The sequence below is a fragment of the Notechis scutatus genome, chromosome Z (assembly GCF_049901735.1).
Source record: "Notechis scutatus isolate UNSWTSFEM ecotype Mainland chromosome Z, rNotScu1.2, whole genome shotgun sequence".
Taxonomy (NCBI): Eukaryota; Metazoa; Chordata; class Lepidosauria; order Squamata; family Elapidae; genus Notechis; species Notechis scutatus.
Window position 1 is genome coordinate 30243427 of NC_142025.1, and position 24936 is coordinate 30268362.

The window sequence follows — 24936 nt, forward strand, 5'->3', positions numbered from 1 at the left end:
ACCTTATCTCCTGTCATTATAGGAAGTTGAGTTGAGAAATAGCTTCTATACAGGTAATCCTTGACTTACAATGGTTCATTTAGTGACTGTTCGAAGTTACAATAGCACTGTAAAAAGTGACTTATGACTGTGTAGGAAGTTAGCACCCACACCTCTCCTAGAAAATTGCAATATCCTGGGAAATATTAAAAAGGCAGAATATTTCCCCTAAAAAGAGTAGAAACTCAGAAGCAGGAACTCACCTCAGAAGTAGAAGCTCACCCCCACCTTTGTTAATGGGTGGGTCATTAAGGCCTGGGCCAGAATACTTTACAAAACAAAGATCTCCAGCTAAAGCTATAGCAATTGCCAAAAGCCCTTTTCAGTGCATCATCATCCAGCAAGGCTCAACCAAGCCTGGAACTCAGGACAGCCTACACAGTTGCCCCTGCATGGCCTCATGGGAGTCTGACAACCAATTAGAATACAAGCTCTAATTCAAATCCCAACAAAGGTTATAAAACCCAGGCACTCTCAGCACCTGTCTTTTTTCTTGATCTCTTCCTTCACCTTGAAGCATGTGATCATCCTTCCTTTTCACTCTGGGGCTCCAGGCCATGTGGTCCTGTCCATTAAACCTTCCAAACAGCCCCCATGTTTCCAGTGTTTCTTTCCCCACTTGGAACTGAACTCAGAAGGATATTTCTTCCAACAACTGTTTTCATGGTTACAACCATTGCAGCATCCTCATAATGATATGATCAAGATTCAGACACTTGGCAACTGACTCATATTTATGACGGTTGCAGTGTCCTGGGGTCATGTGACTGCCTTTTGGGACCTTCTATCAATGGAGAAGCCAGATTCACTTAACAACCATATTACTAACTCAACAATTGCAATGATTTATTTGACAACTGTGGCAAGAAAGATTGTAAATTTGGACAAAATTCACTTAACGATTGTCTCACTTAGCAACATACACTTTGGGCTCAATTGTGGTCGTAAATCGAGGACTACCTGCATTTAAATATTGAGAGTCAGCTGAAATTATAATGTAAAAATACCTCTTGGACTAAATAAAGATATGCATTTAATTCTAAAGAGTAAATCAATAAAAAACTTGGACAATTTCAATGACAACAAAAATCTAAAAAGCTAAAGCAGTTATTTTTTCCAGTGATAATATGAAGCTGTGAAAGCTACACTAAGGCAGAGTAAGAGAAAAAAGACACCTTCTGGAATAGTTACTATGTACCTCATGAATTGCAAGAAGAACCCATTGAATTGTTCTAAGTGAACTTTGACAAACAGCAAACAGAAACTTATGAGGTGAACAGATGATGTACAAGAATTACGTCACCTGTAAAGTCATGGAATCAATTATTAACCAATCCATTATCCTCCACTTAGAGACAAACAACCTACTCTCTAATAAACAATTTGGTTTCAGAAAAAAACTATCCTGTAATCTGCAACTCTTACACTGCAAAAACATATGGACTACACAACTCGATCAGGGCAAAGCAATAGATGCAATTTACATAGACTTCTGTAAAGCCTTTGATTCAGTGGTACACAACAAACTACTACTAAAACTAAAATCTTATCGTATCTCTGGACACCTACATAACTGGATAGAAGCATTCCTGTCAAACAGACAACAAATGGTCAAAATTGGGAGCATCCTATCAAATTCTGTACCTGTCAACAGCGGTGTCCCCCAAGGCAGTGTTCTAGGACCAACTCTCTCTTTTTTGTGTGTGTAAATTTTATTTGAGTTTTCACAAAAAGAAACACAATTAAAACATCTTTTTTGAAAGCAGCATAATCCCGGGTTACATTTCTTCGTGCAAACACAAATTCAGGTTCATGCTCATTTTTATATTCTATTCCATATCTTATTACAATTTTACATTTTCTACATAGCTTCTCCCCTCTTTTAATTTCCTCAATTTTTATTGTATTTATTTCATCTCAATTCAAATCATTATATTTGTATTTTTTGTCTGTCCTGTTTCAATTGTCTATTATCTTTTCTCATTAAACAAAATTTCTCCTGTAGTTACTGATTGGAGTATGCCGCCTTTATATTTTTCCCCTAAAGTTATAACACTCCATATAACACATAGCACTCGGATTCTGTTTGGTACATTCTTAAAGTACACCTTTACAGAATCCCCCTTTCAGTTAGATTTTCACCCATTATCTCTAAATAGGTCCTGTTTCTCTATATCTTGTTTCTGTCCTTTGTAACTTCTTTTCCTTTCCTTCTTCCCTCTTTTCTTCTCCCTCCCCTTTTTACCCCTTTGTCTCTCTACCTCTCCTTCCCTCTTCTGTATTCCCCTTTTCTGTTGCTTTCCAGTATTGTACTTATTTTTCGAATTATTTTTCTTTTCTTTGGTTGTTTTTTTAAGTCTTAAATTCTCCATCTCCTTTCCCCCCTTTCCTTTTTCTTCCCCACATAGAGTTACTTGTTCATTAAAGATGGCTTCTTCTTTGTCCCAGTCTACTTGTTTTGCAGTCTTTTCTTGTTGTTTCTCATAGTTCCAAATCTCCATTTCTAAGAATTGAAAAACGAAGCCAAAGGAACCCTTCCCTTCTTGTGCATCTTCTTTGTACTTTTTAAGTTTCATTTTCAATTCATCCAAGAGTAATGCCATTGTAGAAATTTTAAACAACCACCCGATTGATTTTAGTCATTCAAATATAATAGCCAAAAATCCAAGAGTCACCAAGTAATCCAAATATAAGGAAGGAGAGAGAAGGAAAAAAAAGCCAAACCTTTCCCTTTTCACTTTCTTTCGCTGCTTCCGACTCTTCTTGGGGAGTGATGTTATTTCTTGTAAAATTTAAATTCCAGGGTACCTTGGTTATTGCTTTTTCAACTTAGCCCGGTCAGCCAAAACTTTCACTTCTTATCTTCCTCCTGCACGTTCTTTTCCGGTTGAGTACTTCTTTGAGGTGGCCATTTCTGACCACTGCTCCTACGCCTTCGGGAAAGGGAGTTTGACCAGCTGAGGAGGAGAGATGTGGCTCTCCTTGACCCTGCTGGCAGTCTCCCCCTTCTTCACCACCTCTATGGGGTGGCTTAGCTCCGAAACCAGCTGGCTCGGGGCGCTCCAGCGGCGAGCCGAGGCAGAAACAGCGCACGATCGCGGATTCCTGTCTGTCGCCGAAGCCCTTCAAACTGGAAGTTCCAGGACCAACTCTCTTCATACTCTACATAAATGACCTCTGTGATCATATTAAGAGCAACTGCGTTCTCTTCGCTGATGATGTAAAGCTATTCAACACCAGACAATACTGCTACCCTTTAAAAAGACCTCGATTATGTATCAGAATGGTCAAACAAATGGCAACTTCAAATCTCAACAAATAAATGCTCTGTCTTACATACTGGCAAAAAAAATCAGAAAATAAAATACAGGCTGAATAGTCAAGACCTTGTTGATGATCCAAACTCTGTCAAGGACCTTGGAGTACTCATCTCTAATGAACTAAGTGCTAGAGCCCACTGTAACTACATAGCCAAAAAGGCATTAAGAGTTGTTAACCTAATCCTACGTAGCTTTTTCTCTGGTAATATTACACTAATAACTAGAGAATACAAAACATTTGCTAGACCAATACTCGAATACAGCTCATCAGTCTGGAACCCTCATTACGTATCTGATATTAACACAGTTGAGAAAGTCCAGAAATATTTCACAAGAAGAGTTCTTCACTTCTCTACTCATCGCAGAATACCTTATGCCACCAGACTTGAAACTCTAGACATAGAAAACTTAGAACTACGCCGCCTTCGGTCCGATCTAAGTATAGTATATAAAATTATACATTGCAATGTCCTACCTGTTAATGAATACTTCAGCTTCAACCATAACTATACAAGAGCACACAATAGATACAAACTCAAGGTTAACCGCACCAAACTTGATTGCAGGAAATACGACTTCAGCAACAGAGTGGTCAATGTCTGGAATATTCTACCTGACTGTGGTTTCTTCCCCAAACCCCCAAAACTTTAACCTTAGACTGTCTACTATTGGCCTCACCCCTTTCCTAAGAGGTCTGTAGGGGCATGCATAAGCGCACCAATGTGCCTACTGTCCCTGTCCTATTGTTTCTTTTTATTTTTCTTATATGTATCCATTTCATGTATTAATAACTATGTTTATTCTTATACCTGTTATCTTATAATCGCTTGACAAAGTAAATAAATAAATAAATTTTAAAAAAGAAGCAATGACTATGCTTGGAAAGAGTGTAATAGATGAAAAGGAGAACAACAGAAAAGTAGATAAATGGGAACATTATTTTAGAGCAATTAATAATTGCTAGAGATAGTTTGAGATGGCAAACATTACCTATGTAGTCATCAAATCTGGGTTTGACTCAATGTCATTTATGTAATATGAACTGTGTTGTTATGGTTTACCTTATAGTTGTATAATGAATCCCCCTTTCCTTCAGCCTGAGAGGTTCTTACCCTTGCAAATAATGTAGCCCTTAAGGGTGAAGCAGAAAAACTACATAAATACAAGACCACAGAGAAGACAAAGAATGGTTACAGGCTAATGCTTGCAAAGAATTCTTTCTCCTTTATTTTCCTTGCAAATGTGATATTTTTGCTTAGCAAAAGCTACTGTGACTTGTAAGTATAACATCTCCATTGTACAAATCTCCATTGTACACATAAAACTCATAAATACTATTGAATGGCTGATATAAAATTACAAATCTCATCCATGCTGATCATCTTGGAAGCATATTAGAAGCAATATTTTAAAGGCAATAATGTTTTAGAAAAATACTCCTCAGAAGCCCTTTATAAACTTCCCACGGGGCAAAGAAATGAGTCAATGCACCTACCCACATTGGAAAGACATATAATAAAACCTTGAATATTTAGCAAGTCAGTAGTAAAACATCATTTTGAATTCCTCTATCAATAATGGAAAGTCACTCAACAGGAATTGCAGAACATGGTTGCCACCTATGCCCTCTCCTTTACAGATGATTGATACCAGAAGGCCTCTTGTTCACCTGGCAGGAACAAAGACACAAAATCAACATAGTCGAAAAAGCTGAGCTATTCTACTTAGAATATCTAAGAGGAAAGGAGGAAGACACAAGAAGAGTCGCTAATCGAATTTCAAGAGGAGTGCATAGCAGTAATTGAAAAAGAAAAAGAAGAAGGTGCAGTAGACAGTGTACCCAGAGAGCACGAGAACTAAGATCTACTAGAGCAATAAAACCCTCTTACAAAGCTTAATATGGATGAAAGAAAATTGGTTATGATTAACATAAATGGACTTAATTTAGCTACTAAAAGAAGAAAAGTATTTCATAAATTAGAGAAATTAAAGTTTGATATAATCTGCCTACAAGAAGTACATATTAAAAAACTACTTGAATATATATTGAAACAAAAAAAAATAGGGAAATTATTCATGTCATTGACACAATGTAAAAAAAGAGGTGTGGTCTTATATATTAGAAATACAATTTCGGCAGAACCAATTTATACAGATGATGATGGAAGGATTTTGATGGTGGAAATAATGGACAATAATGTAAAAACACTTTTAATCGCAATTTAAGCTCCAAATGACAACCAAGAAGAATTTTATAGGAAATTACATATGAAAATAATTGAACTAGACTATGCTAATATTTGTATGATGGGAGATTTCAATGGAATAATTAATGATCAATTGGATTATAAAACACAGAAATAAACAAAGAAAACTAGAAAGACACTACCAATATCTTTCTTTTGAATGATAGAAGAAGCAAACTTAAAAGATGCATGGAGAGAGAGAAATGTGGAAAATAAGCAATATACTTTTTATTCAAAAAGACATGCATTATGATCTAGAATAGATATGATATGGATGTCAGCAGAATTACTTGCTAATATATGAGAAATTGAAATAGAAACAAGCACTTGGGCAGACCACAACTCAATGACAGTTATTTGGAAAGGACAAAAGAGGAGATCTAGATGGACCTTAAATAATACGATATTAAAGGAAAAAGACTTCAACAGAAAATAGAGAAATAATTGGTTTTCTTTTTTTAAAGAAAATAAAAAAGAGGATACATCTTTACAGAATCTCTGGGACACGATGAAGGCCTACACAAGAGGCTTAATAATAGACTATACAAGGAAAAGAAACAGAAAACAGAAAAAGACTTTCAAAATATTGGAATATGATTATAAGAGATTGGAAAAAGAATTACAGAAGTTCTCGCAAAAAAAGACATTAAAATTAAAATGGACATAACTAAACATAAAATGGGACTAATGGAAAAAGAGGAATTAGCACAAAAAATTAAAAATGCTAAACAGAATTACTTTGAAGACACAAACAAACCAGGCAGATGGTTAGCCTATAAATTGAGACAGGAAAGAGAATCAAGAAGGATTAGCCAATTAATACATGAAGAAGGATATGTTTGTTATGGAAATGAGGAGAAGAAAAAATTATACAATATTACTATGGAAAACTGTATTATCAAGAGAATATTCAAGAAGAAAAAGTTAAGCAATATTTACAGAAAGCGAAATTACCCCAGATACCCAAAGACATTGAAACAATGTTAGAAGGGAACATAACAATGATGGAATTAACAGAAGCCTTCTTCTTAAAAAAACAGAATGTTAGAAAAGCACGAGGTCCAGATGGATTGCCAGCGGAATTTTACAAGTCTTTCCAGGAAATACTGAATCTTCAACTATTAGAAGTCATGAATGAAGTTATGTCAAAGAAGAGAATACCCAAAATATAGTCAGAAGCATATATTACACTTATACCAAAGGAAGACACAGACACGCTGGAAGTTAAATATTATAGACTTATATCCCTATTAAATTCAGACTATAAAATTTTTGCTTCAATCTTGGCAGAAAGACTGAAAAGATACTTAAACAATTTTATTCATGTTGATCAAAATGGATTTCTGCCAAAGAGACAAATCAAAGACAATATGAGAATAATTCTGGATACTTTGGAATACTATGAGGCACATCCTGAAAAGCAAATGGCCTTGATGTTTTTAGATGCACAAAAAGCCTTTGATAATGTGAGCTGGCGATTTATGTTATTGCAATTGGTACAAATGGGCTTTGGTAAAAAAATTATTCAAGCCATTGAAATGATATATCATAAACAAACCGCAAAGGTTATGATAAATGGATAATTAACAGACTCCATAGATATAAGAAAGTGGACTAAACAAGGTTGTCCACTGTCACCTCTGCTGTTTGTGTTAATATTGGAAGTGTTGAATAGGAATATTAGAGAAGAAAAAGAAATAAAAGGAATCAAAATCAAAAAGGAAGAGTATAAATTGCAAGCCTTTGCAGATGACATGGTATTTATATTAGAGGATCCATTGGAAACAGCACCTAAATTAATAGAAAAGATAGAAGAATATGGAAACGTAGCAGGTTTGAAAATAAATAAAGATAAAACAAAGAAATTAACAAAGAACATGCTAGCAAGACGAAAGAAAGAGTTGGAAGAAATCAGAAATACAGGTCACAAATAAGGTTAAGTATTTAGGGATATATATTACATCAAGATGTAGCACATTGAAGGAGGATGACTATTTTAAACTCAAACAACAAGATTGCGACAGATTTGACAAAATGGGAAAACTTATAATTATCATTGATTGGGAGAATATCTACAATTAAGATGAATGAATGCCTAGAATTTTATATCTATTCCAGACAATTCCAATTTGATTAGGGATAGAGTTTTTCAAAGACTTAAATAAAATTGTGCTGAAATACATCTGGCAAGGTAAGAAAGTGAGAATAAAACTTAAACTGTTACAAGATGCAAGAACAAGAGGAGGGTTTGCCTTGCCCAACTGGGAATTATATTACCAGGCGACAAATCTGATGTGGGTAAAGGAATGGATAACATTAAGGAACAGTAGACTATTGACTTTAGAAGGGTATGACTTGATGCTGGGATGGCATGCTTTCCTCTGGTATAAGGGAACTAAAACACAGGGGTATTTTAGAAGACATTACATTCGAGAGGCACTGTTTTTGAATTGGGAGAAGATAAAAAGACAATACTACTTAAAAATTCCATTATGAATATCTACCATTGAAGCTTTTTCTTATCCAATAATATATAAAAAGGAACAAACAGTTAGATATGGTGAGATATTGAATGAAAAGGGTGAACTTAAACCTATGCAAGCGTTGGAAGAACAAGGTGTAAAAATGAATTGGCTTTCATATTTGCAAATACAATCTAGATTTGATAAAGACTTTGAAACAGAAGGTGTCTATGATAAGTTGACTGATTTAGATAAAATTTTGATGGGTACTGATGAAAAGGTAATTAAAAAAAATTATGGACATTTATTAGAATTTAAATTGGAGGAAGAACAAGTTAAAGAAACAATGATTGCTCGGGGGGAAATTTTGGATATGGGATTGATTTAGAGAAATGGCAAAAATTGTGGTCTCAAAATTATAAAATGACAATGTCAACTGCATATAAAGAAAATTTGTATAAGATGTTTTATAGGTGGCATCTACCCCCGACGAGAATTGCAAGAATGTTTAAGAACAAATTGGATAAATGTTGGAAATGTCATCAGACACCTGGTTCATATTACCATATGTGGTGGACATGCCTGGATGTAAAAAGATATTGGACTAAAATCCACACATGGTTGGAAAAAATAATAAAACAACACATAGACTTTAAACCAGAGACATTTTTATTGGGAATTATACTGGAAATATACAATAAAGAACTGAAATATTTGATTGTAAATGTTTTAACAGCAGCTAGAATTGTATTTGCTAAGAATTGGAAAAATGAAAAAAAAAACTATGCAGGAGGAAGTTATTAAGAAAATTATGGACTGTGCTGAAATTAGTAAATTGACATTTGAAATTAGAGAACAAGAAGACGAACAATTTTATATGATATGGGATTTGTTCTATCAATGGTTGGACAAAAAGACACGGTAATGTAGTAGACTAGGTAATTTTGTAATAGAAGTTTAATAGATTGATATAAAATATAATACAGACATATATAACCATTGGATGAAAGTACAATATAAATTTCATAATAAAATTTGGAATATCTCATATAAAATGACGGAATAAATAATTTATTCATGGATGATTAATAACTGATAAATATATAAATATATGTTCGTTTGACAATGTGATAATTTATATAAACCGTGAGCAATGACTATGAAAGGATAGCAGAAAAGATTAGCAACCAACTGACACACTGTATGTATATAAAATGGAAGATGGTTTTATGTTTTTATGCTTTGTTTGTATTTGTTTGTCTTAAAAAATAAAAACATTTTTTTAAAAAAGATGAGTACTCCAAGGTCCTTGACAGAGTTTGGATCCTCAACAAGGTCTTGACTATTCCGCTTGTATTTTATTTTATGATTTTTTTTTGCCAATATGTAAGACAGAGCATTAATTTGTTGAGATTTGAAGTTGCCATTTGTTTGACCATTCAGATACATAGTCAAGATCTTTTTGAAGGGTAGCAGTATTGTCTGTGGTATTGAACAGCTTTACATCATCAGCGAAGAGAATGCAGTTGCTCTTAATATGATCACAGAGGTCATTTATGTAGAGTATGAAGAGGGTTGGTCCTAGAACACTGTCTTGTGGGACACCACTGTTGACAGGTACAGAATTTGGTAGGACACTCCCAATTTTGACCATTTGTTGTCTGTTTGACAGGAATGCTTCTATGCAGTTCTGTAGGTGTCCAGAGATACCATAAGATTTTAGTTTTAGTAGTAGTTTGTCGTGTACCACTGAATCAAAGGCTTTACAGAAGTCTATGTAAATTGCGTCTACTGCTTTGCACTGATCAAGTTGTGTAGTCCAGATGTTTTTGCAGTGTAAGAGTTGCAGATTACAGGATAGTTTTTTTCTGAAACCAAATTTTTTATTAGAGAATAGGTTGTTTGTCTCTAAGTGGAGGATAATGGATTGGTTAATAATTGATTCCATGATTTTACAGGTGATGCAGCATAAAGAGATTGGTCTGTAATTTTCAACTAGACTAGGGTCACCCTTTTTGAAGATGGGGATGACCATGGCTTGTGACCATAATTTTGGTCCTGAAAGATTTTTCAAAGATTATGCTTAGAGGTTTGGCTATAGCAGTTTTTAAAAAGTAGGCACATATTCCGTCCGGTCCAATAGATAGAGATGGTTTTAAATTGTGTAGTGCTTTTTCCACATTGTGTTCTGTAAAATCAATATGTATTAGATCATTGTAGTTGTCTGTGGTCCGACAAGGAAGTATTGGGCATGATCCATTGCTGTTTACAAATACTGAGCCAAAGAATGTGTTAAAGAGGTTGGCTTTGATGGTGTCATCATTTCAGTCTTTACCATTAGGTCCTTTCAAGGGTGGGATGGACCTTGAGTCTTTTAGTTTATTGTTTACAAAATTGTAGAAAGCATGGGTAGAATTTGTGCGTAGAAGGTTTTCCTATTGTTTAATGTGATAATTAGTGCATTCAGTTTTTATCTGGTGGCATAAATTTTTGTATCGGCTTTTGAAGTTGGCAACATGACCAGATTTGTTTTTTTGCCAAAGTAATCTCTTTTTGTATTGAAGCTTCCTTATTGTTATGGGTAATCTGTTTTTCCTGGTTTTGGGAGTTATTATTGGTACATATAGTTTGATGACTCTTTTGACTTCAAGTAAAACTGTGTTGTAATGGTCTTCAACAGTATTGCATCCAGTGAATAGAAATTGCCAATCAAGGGATGAGAGATTGTTGTTTGTAAGATCATAGTTGCCTTTTTTGAAGTTATAATTGAGGATTCTGTCATTGTGATGATTTTTGTGTGCACGTATGTTGAGACAAAAGTCATCATGTTGTGGTCAATGTTGGAAAAGGCTGAATGTTGAATCAATGTTGAAAAAATTTGTATTCCGTAAATTGAATTCAAACTATTGCAGAAGATGAAGTTGAGGCAGTTTTTAAGTCTAGTATTACTAGTTGTTCCAGTCCCAGATTTGTTACAGCATTGTAGAAGGTTGCATGCATGGGTTCAGTTGTAAATTCATTTAGGGTCCAGTTAATATGATGTAGATTGAAGTCACCAAGAAAGATTAAAGCGTGTAGGCAGGATGCTGCCCATGTTAGTAGTGTATTTAGCTTGTTTGCATGTTCGATGTCATAATCAGGGGCTCTGTAACATAGTAAGAACCAAAATGTGATATATTTAAGGACAGTTCACAGATGATGGTCTCAGGAAGAGCAAGCTCTTGGGTAACTTGGATGTTTTTTTAGATGTAAGGACTTTTTATAGAAGATAGCAACAGCACCTCCTCTATGGATTTCACGATCTGATCAGTAAACATGATATTCTCCCTTGAGCTGTTCAGAGCATCCAGTAGTGGGAGGTGCTTCAGTCTCTGCATGTTTAGGCTGGGCTTAATTTGTGGAACACTCCTCCTCCTCCACGGGACTCCTCCCCAGCGTTCCCCAGTTTTGGCTCAGCCTCGTGAAGGATAAGCAGTGCTTTTCTGTCTCTTCCTTGGCCGAAACAGGAGAATTACTGTTTGCTCAGGTTTGGAGATTGTAAATTTGTCCTTAAGGCTCTATAGCCTCCAAATTAATTTACGATCTTCCAACGCTCCCCTTTTCCATCTGGCAGTCAGCGATTGCAACATTGGGAAGTGCCGCTCATGCCCCAAAGCGAAGGGAGGCTTCAGTTTCGTTTCATGCCCCCAACTGCTAGTGCTACCCTTACCATAGCGATAGTTGCGCCATTTGCAAACAACGGTGTGGCGTTTTCTCGCTTGTCAACTGAGTCGTATTTCCTTTTCCCCCTACAAACGCCACCTTGGGGTGAAGTGCTTAAGCGCCTAGTTTTTTCTCTCACTCCTCCCCACCATTTAGCCAAAAGGAGAAGCCATCTGGGGTGAATCCTTGTCAGGGCGGGAGATTGCTGCTGGCAGCGCGCACCAAAAGTTAATGGCTGGACGCCATTGTTCTTCAGGCAGACCACGTGGCTGCGCTGAGTGTGTACCATCAGAGGCTGTGTGAGGTAGTTTTGTTTTCCCAGTAGAGATTTCCATTCCAGAACCCCAGAGATTTATTGTACCCTTGTTTTTAACCCATATTCGAGGCCATTTATTATATAAATTGTTGGCATAACCCTCACAGCTCTATCTATCAAGTGGCACAACAATGAGCACCCAGGCTAGTGTCTGCCTGTGCACAGAAACTGTTGAAGGCCCGTGATTTATTCTGGCCTGTTAGGCATTCTTGGCTGTTCGGAATATTCAGAAAATTTGACTGTTATACTGATATACATCTACATATACAGTGATTATCACTAAATATAATAATAATAATAATAATAATAATAATAATAATAATAATAATAATAATAATAATAATAATTAATAATTTATTGAGATACGACTCATATTATAGACAGATATATATCTTTTTTTTTTTAAAGGGGGAATTCTATTTCAGGGCACCTTGTCCATTCTTGGGTCAGGCCCCTGGGCATGCGAACTGCCTATTCAGTATAGTATTGAATAACGAACATACTGTAAATCTTAAATCCAAATGGCAGGTGGTAGTAGCTCCCAGACCTCAACCTCAAAGGTCAAGTCTAAATCTCAACACAAATCTAAACAAACAAAAAGGAATTCTAAGGCCTAAGAAAAAGATGCCAAAAGGTACCACAAGGTATTGGAGAAACAAATAGATAAGTGCACACGGGAGACGCACAGGACATCTCAAGTTACTTCCCCCCAGAGTCGAGGACTGTCTACTTCCTCTCACCCTCCTCCTCCCCTAGATCTTTTCCTCTCAGCTTTCCTCCCCAGAGTCAACAAGCCCAGTTAAGTGGAACACCGACCATGCGACGGGCCCCCGAAGCTACGTTCATACCAACAGCTGCCGGCTTCGCCAGGATAACATTCTTCCAGATGAAGTCCCAGAGAGGATGAAGGTGTGGATGGAGCTGGCCATATGCTAGGGAATTGCAACAGGTCACAATCATTATGGTCGTGGGCCAGATCAGAGCAACACTTCACCCAGGTAGAGTTTCAGGGGGATATACCCCTCCAGGGGCCACAGGAGGAGGAGGAAGAGGAGGAGGAGGTAGAAGAGGAGGAACACCTAGATCAAATGGAACATATTGAATCAGGGTCCATACATGGCAGCTACCCGGCCCTGTCGGAAGCGGAACCCTTAGAAAGGAGCATGTCTGACGATTAGGGCCTCGTTCCCGACCAACCTGTTTTTACAGGCTTATTCCGCCCACAATTGTTTAAATCACTATTTTCAAAGCCAAAAACACCGCATGCCTGGACAAGTCGGCCCCTCCTACCATTCCAACTCCTTCAGATGAGGGACCAGAAGATTTAATTTTCAACCAACCGGTAGTCGAGGCAGTCCAGTTCCTCACATGTTTGCGGACCTGGTACAGAAACAGTGGGCATTGGCAGCAGTGTACCCTGCCCCCACAGGATATGACAGGAAATACTTTAATTTGGCCCCTGATTTCTCAAAATTGTTGAATACTCCAGAGGTAGACGAACCTATTGTGGGATTAGCGTCCTCGTCCTCCGTTGCCAGTGAAGTGCTGGAGGCATTAAAGCCGGATGAAAAATGGGCCGAGCTGGCCCTACGTAGGGCCCATCAGTCTGATGCATGGGCCATCAGAGCGGCCATGGCCGCTTCCTTCTTTACCCATTCTTCTCTCAGATGGCTCTGTCTCTTATGGGAGCATGTCCCTAATTCCAACATTAGAGCACACCAAGACATTGCAAAACTTATAGCAGCTGCTGAATTCTCAGCTGACGCAACCTATCATGCAGTTAAGTTTTCAGCCAGAGCCATTAATTCACATGTCACAGCTCGATGCTTACTATGGTTAAAACATTGGCAAGCAGACATTAAGCATAAATGCAAGCTGGCTTCATCTCCTATTGCGGGAGATAGACTGTTTGGCCGTGCCCTCGACCCGCTGCTTATTGAAACCCGAAACAAAAAGAAAATTTTATCTTTCCTTTTTCGGAAGGCAGATTCTAGAAACCCTCAGTCCTTTTGGCCCTTTTATCAGGAACCCTTTTCACCCAGATACCAGAGACCCCCATCATTCAGACCAGGACAACAGCCAGAGAGGTCCCACTTCGGGGATAGGAACAGAAGGGGTGGCCAATCCAAGATATTCTTTAGAGGAGCAGGGAACAGGTCTTTCCAGCATCCAAGATAACTCCATGGACCCGACTCCCATTGGCGGATGCCTTAAATTATTCACGGACCAATGGGACTCCTCAACATCTGATTCCTGGGTCAGAGACATGATCAGATTTGGCCTTGCGCTGGAGTTTCAATCCACCCACCCCAGACTGTTTCATGTCGTGCCCTCTTTCCAGAGATCTGGTGAAGATCATGCCTTCTTTCCAGAGATCTGTTTCTTATGGAAACAGCTATTCAACATCTACTGGACATATGAGCCATCCAACCAGTAGCTACCAACCAACGAGGGGGAGGTTTCTATTCACATCTTTTTGTTGTTCCCAAAAGTTCAGGGTGTATGTGGAGAGCAATATTAGATTTGAAACATCTTAACTGTTTCTTAGTATATCACAAATTTAAAATGCACACCCTGCAATCTATCTTATTCGGCATCAGAAAAGGTGACGGCCTTACGTCTATAGATCTGACAGAGGCACACTTACATATTTCTATTCAGCCTTCCCTCTATAAATTTTTGAGATTCTGTTATAATAACCACCAGCTTCTGCCCCCAGGACCTTCACAAAGGTTCTCACAGCTCTAGCTGCTCATCTCCGAGATATCCCTCTATGATTCCAGTGTTACCTTGATGACATATTAATTTTGTCATCTTCCAATCATCAAGTAGTCAGAGATACTCAGACCACATTACAATCCCTACAACAACACGGGTTCTCAATCAATTGGAAAAGAGTCATTTAACACCATCGACTCGATTAATCCATCTGGGGGCAGTTATAGATACGGTGGAAGGAAAAGTTTTCCTGTCACCAGATAGACAAAACAGCATTCATCAATTAGTTAAGGAGATCAGGGTTTATAAGAGGTTGCCCCTAGCTGAACTATCAAAATTGTTAGGCAAAATGATCTCATGTATATCTATTATTCCTTTGGCCCGGCTCCACACTAGATCCCTCCAGTGGTTCCTGCTCCCATACCAGTGCTCATGCTGAAGCAACTCCAAATACAAGGTCAAGGTACCATCAAAGGTCCTCATATCTCTCCACTGGTGGACCAGACCAGTCAACAACAGAGATTGTGTCTTCAAAGAGCCCCACAGACTTCCCATCACCACTGATGCCAGCCTGTTTGGCTGGGGAGCTCACTTTCAATCACTCACAGCCCAAGGCCGCTGTTCCTCCATAGAACAGTTGGGCAGCATAAACTGGCTGGAGCTTCAAGCAGTACACCTGGCTCTCTGCAGCTTCCTTCCACAGGTATGCAATCAACACATACTAATATTGACTGACAACATAAAAGCAAAAGCTCACATAAACAAGCAGGGGGGCACACAGTCGAAACACCTTATGCAGGTAACGGAGCACTTGTGTCGTTGGACAGAGAACAACCTGCTTTCCATCAGAGCAGAGCACATTTCGGGCCTGTCGGATACACAGGCAGACTGGCTAAGCAGGGCCACAATCGATCAATTGGAGTGGCACCTCCATCCAACCCTGTTTCAAGAGGCAGTCAGGAGATTTGGGCAGCTGGTGGTAGACTTGTTTGCTTCCCTCCTCAACTCTCAGATCCCCAGATTCATTTCCAGGTACCCCTCGCAAGGAGCAGAGAACTTCAATGCGCTCCGCTGCCGTTGGCCCCCGGGACTTCTGTACACATTCCCACCACTTCCACTGATCCCCAAGGTCTTCCAGAAGCTGCTGGATGAGAGAATGGAGCTGCTACTAGTAACTCCTTACTGGCGCAGACGGCCGTGGTTTGCAGACCTTCGCAGTCTATCCTTATCAACACCATGGAGAATTCCGCCGGACAGGGTTTTGCTAACCCAGGGACCCCTTCAATATCCGGAAACTACGGCACGAGGATTCCTTCTGGACCCAAACGCCGCTTTCCAACCGGAAAAGCTCAGCCTTTCTCGTTGAAACAAGATGGCAGCGCCCAGCAAACCGGCGGCCCGGTAGAAAATGATCCACGGACCGGTACTGGTCCGGGGCCCAGTGGTTGGGGACCCCTGATTTAAAGGATCTGTCTAGGAATTCAAATTCATTACCTTATTGATAGAGGGAAAAGAAATCACAGAGGATTAAGAAGATTAACACAGTTACAATTTCTTATCTATTATTCAAGAATCTTGCGAATGGCTAGTAGAACACACCTGGTCCAGTATGTTTAGTGCACATAGTCTACTATATAATCTTTGAAAAATATTTCAGAACCAGCTCCTTGCCTAACCTATGGTCACAAGCCACAGTCATCCCCATCTTCAAAAAGGGAGACCCAAGCCTAGTTGAAAATTACAGGCCAATCTCCTTATGCTGAGTCACCTGTAAAGTCATGGAATCAATTATTAACCAATCCATCATCCTTCACTTAGAGACAAATAACCTACTCTCCAATAAACAATTTGGTTTCAGAAAAAACTATCCTGTAATCTGCAACTCTTACACTGCAAAAACATATGGACGACACAACTCGACCAGGGCAAAACAATAGACGCAATCTACATAGACTTCTGTAAAGCCTTTGATTCAGTGGTACACGACAAACTACTCCTAAAAATAAAATCCTATGGTATCTCTGGACAACTGAATAACTGGATAGAAGCATTCCTGTCAAACAGACAACAAATGGTCAAAATCGAGGAGCGTCCTATCAAATCCAGTACCTGTCAATAGTGGTGTTCCCCAAGGCAGTGTTCTAGGACCAACTCTCTTCATACTCTACATAAACGACCTCTGTGATCATATTAAGAGCAATTGCGTTCTCTTAGCTGATGATGTAAAGCTGTTCAATACCACAGACAATACTGCTACCCTACAAAAAGATCTTGACTATGTATCCGAATGGTCAAACAAATGGCAACTTCAAATCTCAACAAATAAATGCTCTGTCTTACATATTGGCAAAAAAAATCAGAAAATAAAATACAAGCTGAATAGTCAAGATCTTGTTGATGACCCAAGCTCTGTAAAGGACCTTGGAATACTCACCTCTAATGATCTAAGTGCTAGAGCACACTGCAACTACATAGCCAAAAAGGCATTAAGAGTTGTTAACCTAATCCTACGTAGCTTTTTCTCTGGTAATATCACACTACTAACCAGAGCATACAAAACATTTGCTAGACCAATACTTGAATACAGTTCATCAGTCTGGAACCCACACTACGTATCTGATATTAGCACAATTGAGAAAGTCCAGAAATATTTCACAAGAAGAGTTCTCCACTCCTCTACTCGCTGTAGAATACCTTATGCCACCAGACTTGAAATTCTAGAACTAGAAAACCTTGAATTACGCCGTCTTCGGTCTGACTTAAGCATGGTATACAAAATCATACATTGCAATGTCCTACCTGTCAATGAATACTTCAGCTTCAACCATAACAACACAAGAGCACACAATAGATACAAACTCAAAGTAAACCGCACCAAACTTGATTGCAGGAAATACGACTTCAGCAATAGAGTGGTCAATGTCTGGAATACTCTACCCGACTCTGTAGTTTCTTCCCCAAACCCCAAAAACTTTAACCTTAGACTGTCTACTATTGACCTCACCCTTTCCTAAGAGGTCTGTAGGGGGCGTGCATAAGCGCACCAACGTGCCTACCGTCCCTGTCCTATTGTTTCTCTTATTCTTTTATTTTTCTTATATGTAACCATTTCATGTATTCACAACTATGTATACATTTATACTTATTATCTTGTAAACAATTGGCAAATCAAATAAATAAATAAATAAATAAATATATGGGGTCTCTTTATCAGCAGTGACTCTGTCTGTCTGCTATTCCTTAAATTCAATTCAATTCAAACCTTTATTGTCAGAGTACATGTGTACAATGAGATTGGCTGAGTGTCCCTTCGTGCACCCCCCCAACACAATACAACTCACAGTGAAAGACAGAAAATCCCTAACCCTGTGAACCCTACTAACAAACACACAATCCTATTGCACCATGTGAACTTATTGCATGTCGTGCTGGCCCTTCAAGTCAATTGAACTATGTTGTAAAGTTATTTTCCACTCAGGAGTCTGACAGCCCACAGATAAAAACTATTCTTCAGCCTATTTGTGTGGCTAGCTATGCTTCTATATCTCCTTCCTGATAGTAGGAAAAGAAAGAAGTGCTGACTAGGGTGTGAGTCATTCCTGAGGATTTTCCTCATTCTTTTAAGGCAGCGTCCCCTAGCAATGTTGTCTAGTGGTATCAGGGGACAGCCCACAATGTTTTGTGCTGTGTTCATCACCCTCTGTAATGTCTTTCTATCTGTGGCTGTCAAGCCAGCATACCACACCGTAATGCAATGAGTGAGGACACTTCCTATTGTGGACCGGTAAAAGGAGGTCATCAGTAGTTGTTCCACTTTGTGTTTTTTTTTAAGACTCTGAGGAAGTTGAGTCTCTGTTGGGCCTTTCTGGTTACCTGGTCGTGTTGATTTTCCAGGTGAGATCTTCGCTGAGGTAGACTCCCAGGAATTTAAAGGAAGAAACTCTCTCCATACAGCCCTCTCGATGTAAAGTGGAGCAGGTTACTCTTTCTTCTTCCAGACGTCTAGCACCATCTCCTTTGTCTTGCTGATATTCAGGTACAGGTTGTTTTCTAAGCACCATATGGATAATTTTTGAACCTTCTCCTTGTATGCTGTTTTGTCTCCACCTGGATATGCCTCCAAATAGTAGCATATCTACAAAAAGAGGATATGTGTCTATACAATTTGGATAGGAAAAGTGGTAGTTCACAAAAAAAAAATCCAACAAAAAATCCAAAGTGATGCAACCAAATGGCACAAAACTGTCAATAAATATTTGAATTATCTACTCTTCCCAACTTATTGTCAGCCACATGTATATCATCTAGACGGGAGATAGATTGCAGTCTGAAAATAATGCTTCTACTAAGTTTTCTTAAAATGAAGATGAAGAAACTACAGTATGGATAAACAATACTTGAGATTCAGAAAATGAGGTGATAATTCATGAGGAAATATTGCTCTTCCACTTTTCTCAGCTCTTTTCAAAAATGTACTGTTTTCTGTATCTGTAATTCAGTCAAGGATAAAATCCTAAATATGTAAGATTTTGTTTTGTTTAACTACAATCTCATGGTTTCTTTTAATATGGACTTTTTTACATGTCTGCTTTTTTTTAAAAGACAAAATGAGTCCAGTAACTTGTAGCTTCATGTTGTTGGAAGTTAAAATCTACCCCTCTCCTAGAGAAATGAAATATTTTAGGATATATTAAAAAGGCAAAATATTTCCCTAAAAGAGAAGTAGAAACTCAGAGAGGCAGAAACAGCCCCCCTACCTTTGCTAATGGACCATTAAGGTCTGGGCCAGTCTACTCTACATAACAAAGAACTATCTCCTTCAGGCAGACCCATAATAGGAATCCCAAAGCCCTTTCATTATATCATCATCCAGCAAGGCTCAACCAAGTCTGGGACTCAGGACAGTCTACAGAGTTTCCCCCTGCATGGCCCCATGGGAATCTGACAACTAATCAGAATACAAGCTCAAATTCAAATCCCCACAGAGGGCATAAAACCCAGGGACTCTCTTCTGTTTTTCGCTTAGGAGCTCCAAGGCACCTGATCCTGTCCACTATTAAACCATCTTTCCAAACAGCCTCCATGTTTCCGGTGTCTTTTTCCCCACTTGGAACTGAACCCAAAAGGATATTTCTTCCAATAATGTGCAACAAAAATCAAAACATAAAAAAGTAAAACTGTAACAAGAAATGTATAGCTATTATTCAAAATAAACAATACTTCTAAATTTCATATATCAACCAAATCTTTTTAGTAGGAAATAATAAAACCAGGCACTCATTCCACTTCCCATCCTGCTATTCCTCCTGGGCTCTCTGTATCTTGCAGAGGTGTGCAAGTTAGTTAACAAGCAGCAAGATGCTGAACTTATCCGAAAAGCTTAAGGCAACACCTGTGCACATTTAGCAGGGAGGAAATTTAAGCCTCAGAGTAGTAGTTTTTTTTCTTGGTAGGAGCAACTTGAGCATCTGGTTTCATATTCTGTGACTCTTGCCTGGAATCCAGTTATTTATGATCCCAGCGAGAACTGGGATAGCCATACATGGTCCAAAGAGAAAGGAGAACAGATTTCAGAAACTGCAATGGAAGAAAAGGAACTAGTAGACAATAAACCATCATGTTCCAGATCTGTTTCAGAGGATGAGACTCCTCTCATTCTCAGTGACGAAAAAATGAACAAACTGGGAGCCAGGATTGTAAAAGCAGAATTTATGGAAACAAGGATGTAGCTGCAAAACTTCAGTCTTAGCTTGGTAAGGCATGCATGCTAAAGGACAATGGAACACAAGGTAAAGGTAGAAAAACTGATGAGAAAACTGGTTTTCAAGACCATGAAGCGATCTTGGTTAGAACTGATAAATCTGGCAGAACATGGCCTGTTAATATTCCAGAAGAAACATTGGATCATGTAGGCAGAAAGAGGAAGAATCAAATGATACCTATTCATGTGGATAAGGAAAGAATTCAATATTTTCTTTTTTTTAATTTTTTATTGGTTTTTAAAACAAACATAGACAAACAAAACATAAAAACATCAAGCCATCTTCCATATATATACATACAGTGTGCTGGTTGATCTACAAATTGTTTTGTGCTTCCATTTCGTAGTCTTCAATTACAATTACATTGTATATATTCTCGCATTTTCAATCAAGTATTAAATACATTAATATCATTATTAGTCAGTCATTTGACTATAACTTTTATTCATTCATGTTTTATGAAATAATCATATTTTATTTAATTTGTTATTATGACAGTTCATATTATCATCACAAATCTATCCTAGAATCATTTTGTAGATATAATAAGAAAAGAATACATCTTTGGAATTCAACATTTTCAAGATGATGATAATTTAGATCTGAAGGATTTGATCAGGAATGGAAAGATGAGTACATTAAAGGATCAAAATATGGGAATGTCATCAAAGTTTTCAGACAAAATTGATAGAGATTATTACACTCTGACATATTTGTTTCCAAAGCAGCAAAGAGGGAGGAAAGTGGAAAAGCAGAGGAAAGGGAGAGAAACCAAGCGATCCGTGAGCATCAACGACTTGCTGCATGCATGGAAAAATGCCCTTATTGCTTTGGTAGCTCTGAACTTCCTAAACTCCTAATCATTGCAAAGTGTACTTATCCTTGCTGAGGTACCCGTCTCTTACTGAAGGTCATTGCCTGATCACTCCTATGCAGCATTACACAGCTGCCACACTTCTAGATGAAGACATTTGGGAAGAAATTTAGGTATTCAGAAAAACCTTCATAAAGATGTTTGAAGCTGAAGAGTTGGATTGTGTCTTTCTGGAGACAATTTTAAGTATAATCAAACAATACCACATGGTGTATGAATGTATTTCTCTCCCAAGGAAGTGGGGGATATGGCTCCCATCTATTTCAAAAAAGCTATAATGGAATCAGATGAAGAGTGGGCCATGAATCAAAAACTAATTAATCTAGGCTTGAAAGATGTTCGCAAATCGGTGCCAAAAGGTTTGCCTTATTTCTCTATAGATTTTGGTCTCCAAGGTGGTTTCACTCACGTCATTGAAAATCAATACAAGTCCGCTTGTTACTTTGGAAAGGAAATAATTGGTAGCATGCTAGATTTGGAACCATGGCTTTGGAGGAAAGGACTACAAGAAAATTTTGAAGACCAAAGGAAGAAAGTGTTGCATTTTTCTCAGAAGTGGAAATTGTATGACTTCACTAAAAGTAAAGAATGAAAATAACCTGCAGATGCTGATATATCGGATCCTGAAAAGTTAATGAACCATCACAACCTACAAAGTTTCTTTTGTGGAAGAACTCCTGCTGAAAATAATAAACATATTTTGTAAAGTGAACACTGGAAGGAATAATAATACCTTAAGGAAGACGAAAAAGATTAGATTGAAGCTAAGATATTTGAATCATGTATAAATCATGTCCAATATACAATATATAGATATATGTTTGAAGTAAATAAGAAGTCCTTATTTTAATAGATAATGAGTGTGTTTTGTTAGCAATATTCTTGCTGTGTATTCTTTAATGTTTCCCTGTTTTACATTGTATATAAGTCTAACTTGTCTTGATAAAAGTGAAGAGATTTTTAAATACTGAAAATGGTGACATTTTTAATGCAGAACATTTAAAGTTTTAAAAATGTTTTGTTTAAGGGTTGAAAATTTGAGAAAGTTTAGTCTGAGGCACACTATTGCAGTATAAAAGAAAACTGATGTAATGTAATTTTTTTAAAAAATAATGATGTAACATTTGAATAAATATGTCCCAATCTTTAAACACACACACACACAAATAACTCCAGAGGAAGGTTAGAACTCTACTTTATTGAGACAAGTATAATAGCAGAATTTTTGATAGCCTGACTGCTTTACCCTCTATCCCATCCCTCTTACATCCCAGTAAATCAGGGACACGGCTTGAATCTTTTCTGAATGCTGTCTTGTTTCCTAGTACTTAAGAAAGGTGTATTTTTCAGCCCTCTTGCTGAATTTTTGCCTATTTCTCTCAAAATCATGTGTCTGATTCTATGCTATTAATGCATTTAATGGTCACATTAAAACTTACAACTTAATGGAACTGTAGGTGATTTTTTTTGAGAATTCTACAATACTAGAAATACTAGAAACAAAAGAGAAGTGAATGAAGTGATGGACTTCACTATTGCAGTGCTATTTATAAAATTGAAGGCATAAGCTGGGGACACATCACCCTGGAAAAGATTTGTCTAGGTTGTTGCTGCAGGACAACACTGTCTTGCTAACACATGATTAGTATATAGGGTGCATCCAGGGATTTTATACAGCTGTGATTTAGATCCCAAAGTCAATGGGGGAAAACTTAATGACCATGTGATTCACTGTGATTCAATGATTTGCTTAACAACCCTGGCAAAAAAAGGTTGTAAAATCAGCATGATTCATTAACAACTGCCTTGATAAGCAATGGAAATTGGAATCCCAATTGTGGTCATAAGTCAAGGACTACCTGTATACAGGACTTCATTTAGTTACTGTTTGAAGTACAACAGTACTGAAAAAAGTGAGTTAAGACCATTTTTTTACTTGCAACCATTGCAGCAGCCCCATGGTCACATGATAAATTTTAGCCACATGGCAACTGACGGTTGTCATTTATGACAGTAACAGTGTCCCAGGGTAATTTAATCACCTTTTGAGATATCTCACAAGCAGTCAATAGGGAAGCCAGATTCACTTAACAATTGTGTTACTAACTTAAGAACTGCAGGGATTCATTTAACAATTGTGGCAAGAAAGATCATAAAATGGGGCAAAACTCACTTAACAACTGTCTCACTTAGCAATAGAAATTTTAGGTTTACTTGTGATTGTAAGACAAGAACCAACTGTAACAATAACAATAGCACTTAGACTTCATAGTGGTTTACAGCCCTCTCTAAGCAGTTTACAGAGTTAGCATATTGCCCCCAATAATCTTGGTCCTTATTTTCTGACCTCAGAAGGATAGAAGGCTGAGTCAACCTTGAGCCAGTGAGAACTGAATATTGACAGCTGGCAATCAACAGAATTAGCCTGCAGTACTGCATTCTAACCACTGCGCCACCATGGCTCTTACCTGTAATTAAATTATTGAGGTTTTTTTTTTTGGAATGAACTCTGATACAGGTATTTCTTAGTATTTTATATGTACAGTACTTAGAACATTTTAGCATTCTATATATAAATACCTAAATACTGCTTGACAAATCTTTTCAAAAAAGTCAATGAATCATTGGCCATAATGTGTCCAAAGGAGGATAATTTAAGTCTGATCATTTGTGCCTTGAATGATAATTCTGACTGGTTTGCTTGATTTGCTTTTTTGCTATCTACGGTATTCTCAGGAATCTTCTCAAACACCAAAGTTCAAAACTGTCCATACTTTTCTGTTCTTCTTCAAACTCCAAATTCTATTTTATAATCACAGAGAATAACATTGCTTTTATTATTCTAATTTTTGTATGTCTAGACACATCATGGTATCTAAATATCTTGTCATGGATATTCCACCAAGTCTGCTCTGTGCCATATTTGAGACCTGTTATTTTGCTATTTATCAATGGTTGATTTAAAAAAAATTCTTCATAAAACATTATATAAAATTAAATTTAAAAAGGAATGCATTATTAAGAAACCAATAAAAACACAGATATGATACTATGGAAATAAATTGGTTAAAGAAATTCAATATACTTTTTTTAATTGAAAGAAACAATAACATTTTTTTCAAATATTTTAAGATTGGTCTTTTTAGATTTGCTGAACAAGGAAAAATATTTTTTATACTTAAATTTCCTTTCTGAGAGAGTCAATCTCTTAATTTTTTAACAAACTTTTGTAGATGTGGGATAAACAAATTTTATTCATATCCTTGCAGTCTTGATATTGAACCCCATCTTGTAGTGAAATGTAGTATCCCTGGAAATAACACAGGGCCGGAACTGAATAGAATTAGATCCACATTTACAATTATCACTTTTTGTATGATTCAGTTAAGAAAAGTACTACAATACTGTAATTAACCCTCTGATCCTGATATTAAGTTCGAATTGGCTAGCTATAGTTGCAGAGTTGATCTTTAACAAAGCTGTTTATTAGGATCTCC

The 24936-nt window shown here is 37.5% G+C and overlaps 1 pseudogene; it reads left to right on the forward strand.

The window, feature by feature from the left end:
- The window catches only part of LOC113415992 (CWF19-like protein 2), a 36269-nt pseudogene extending 13905 nt beyond the window's left edge, over nucleotides 1-22364 (forward strand).
- Nucleotides 22365-24936: the final 2572 nt, after the last annotated feature.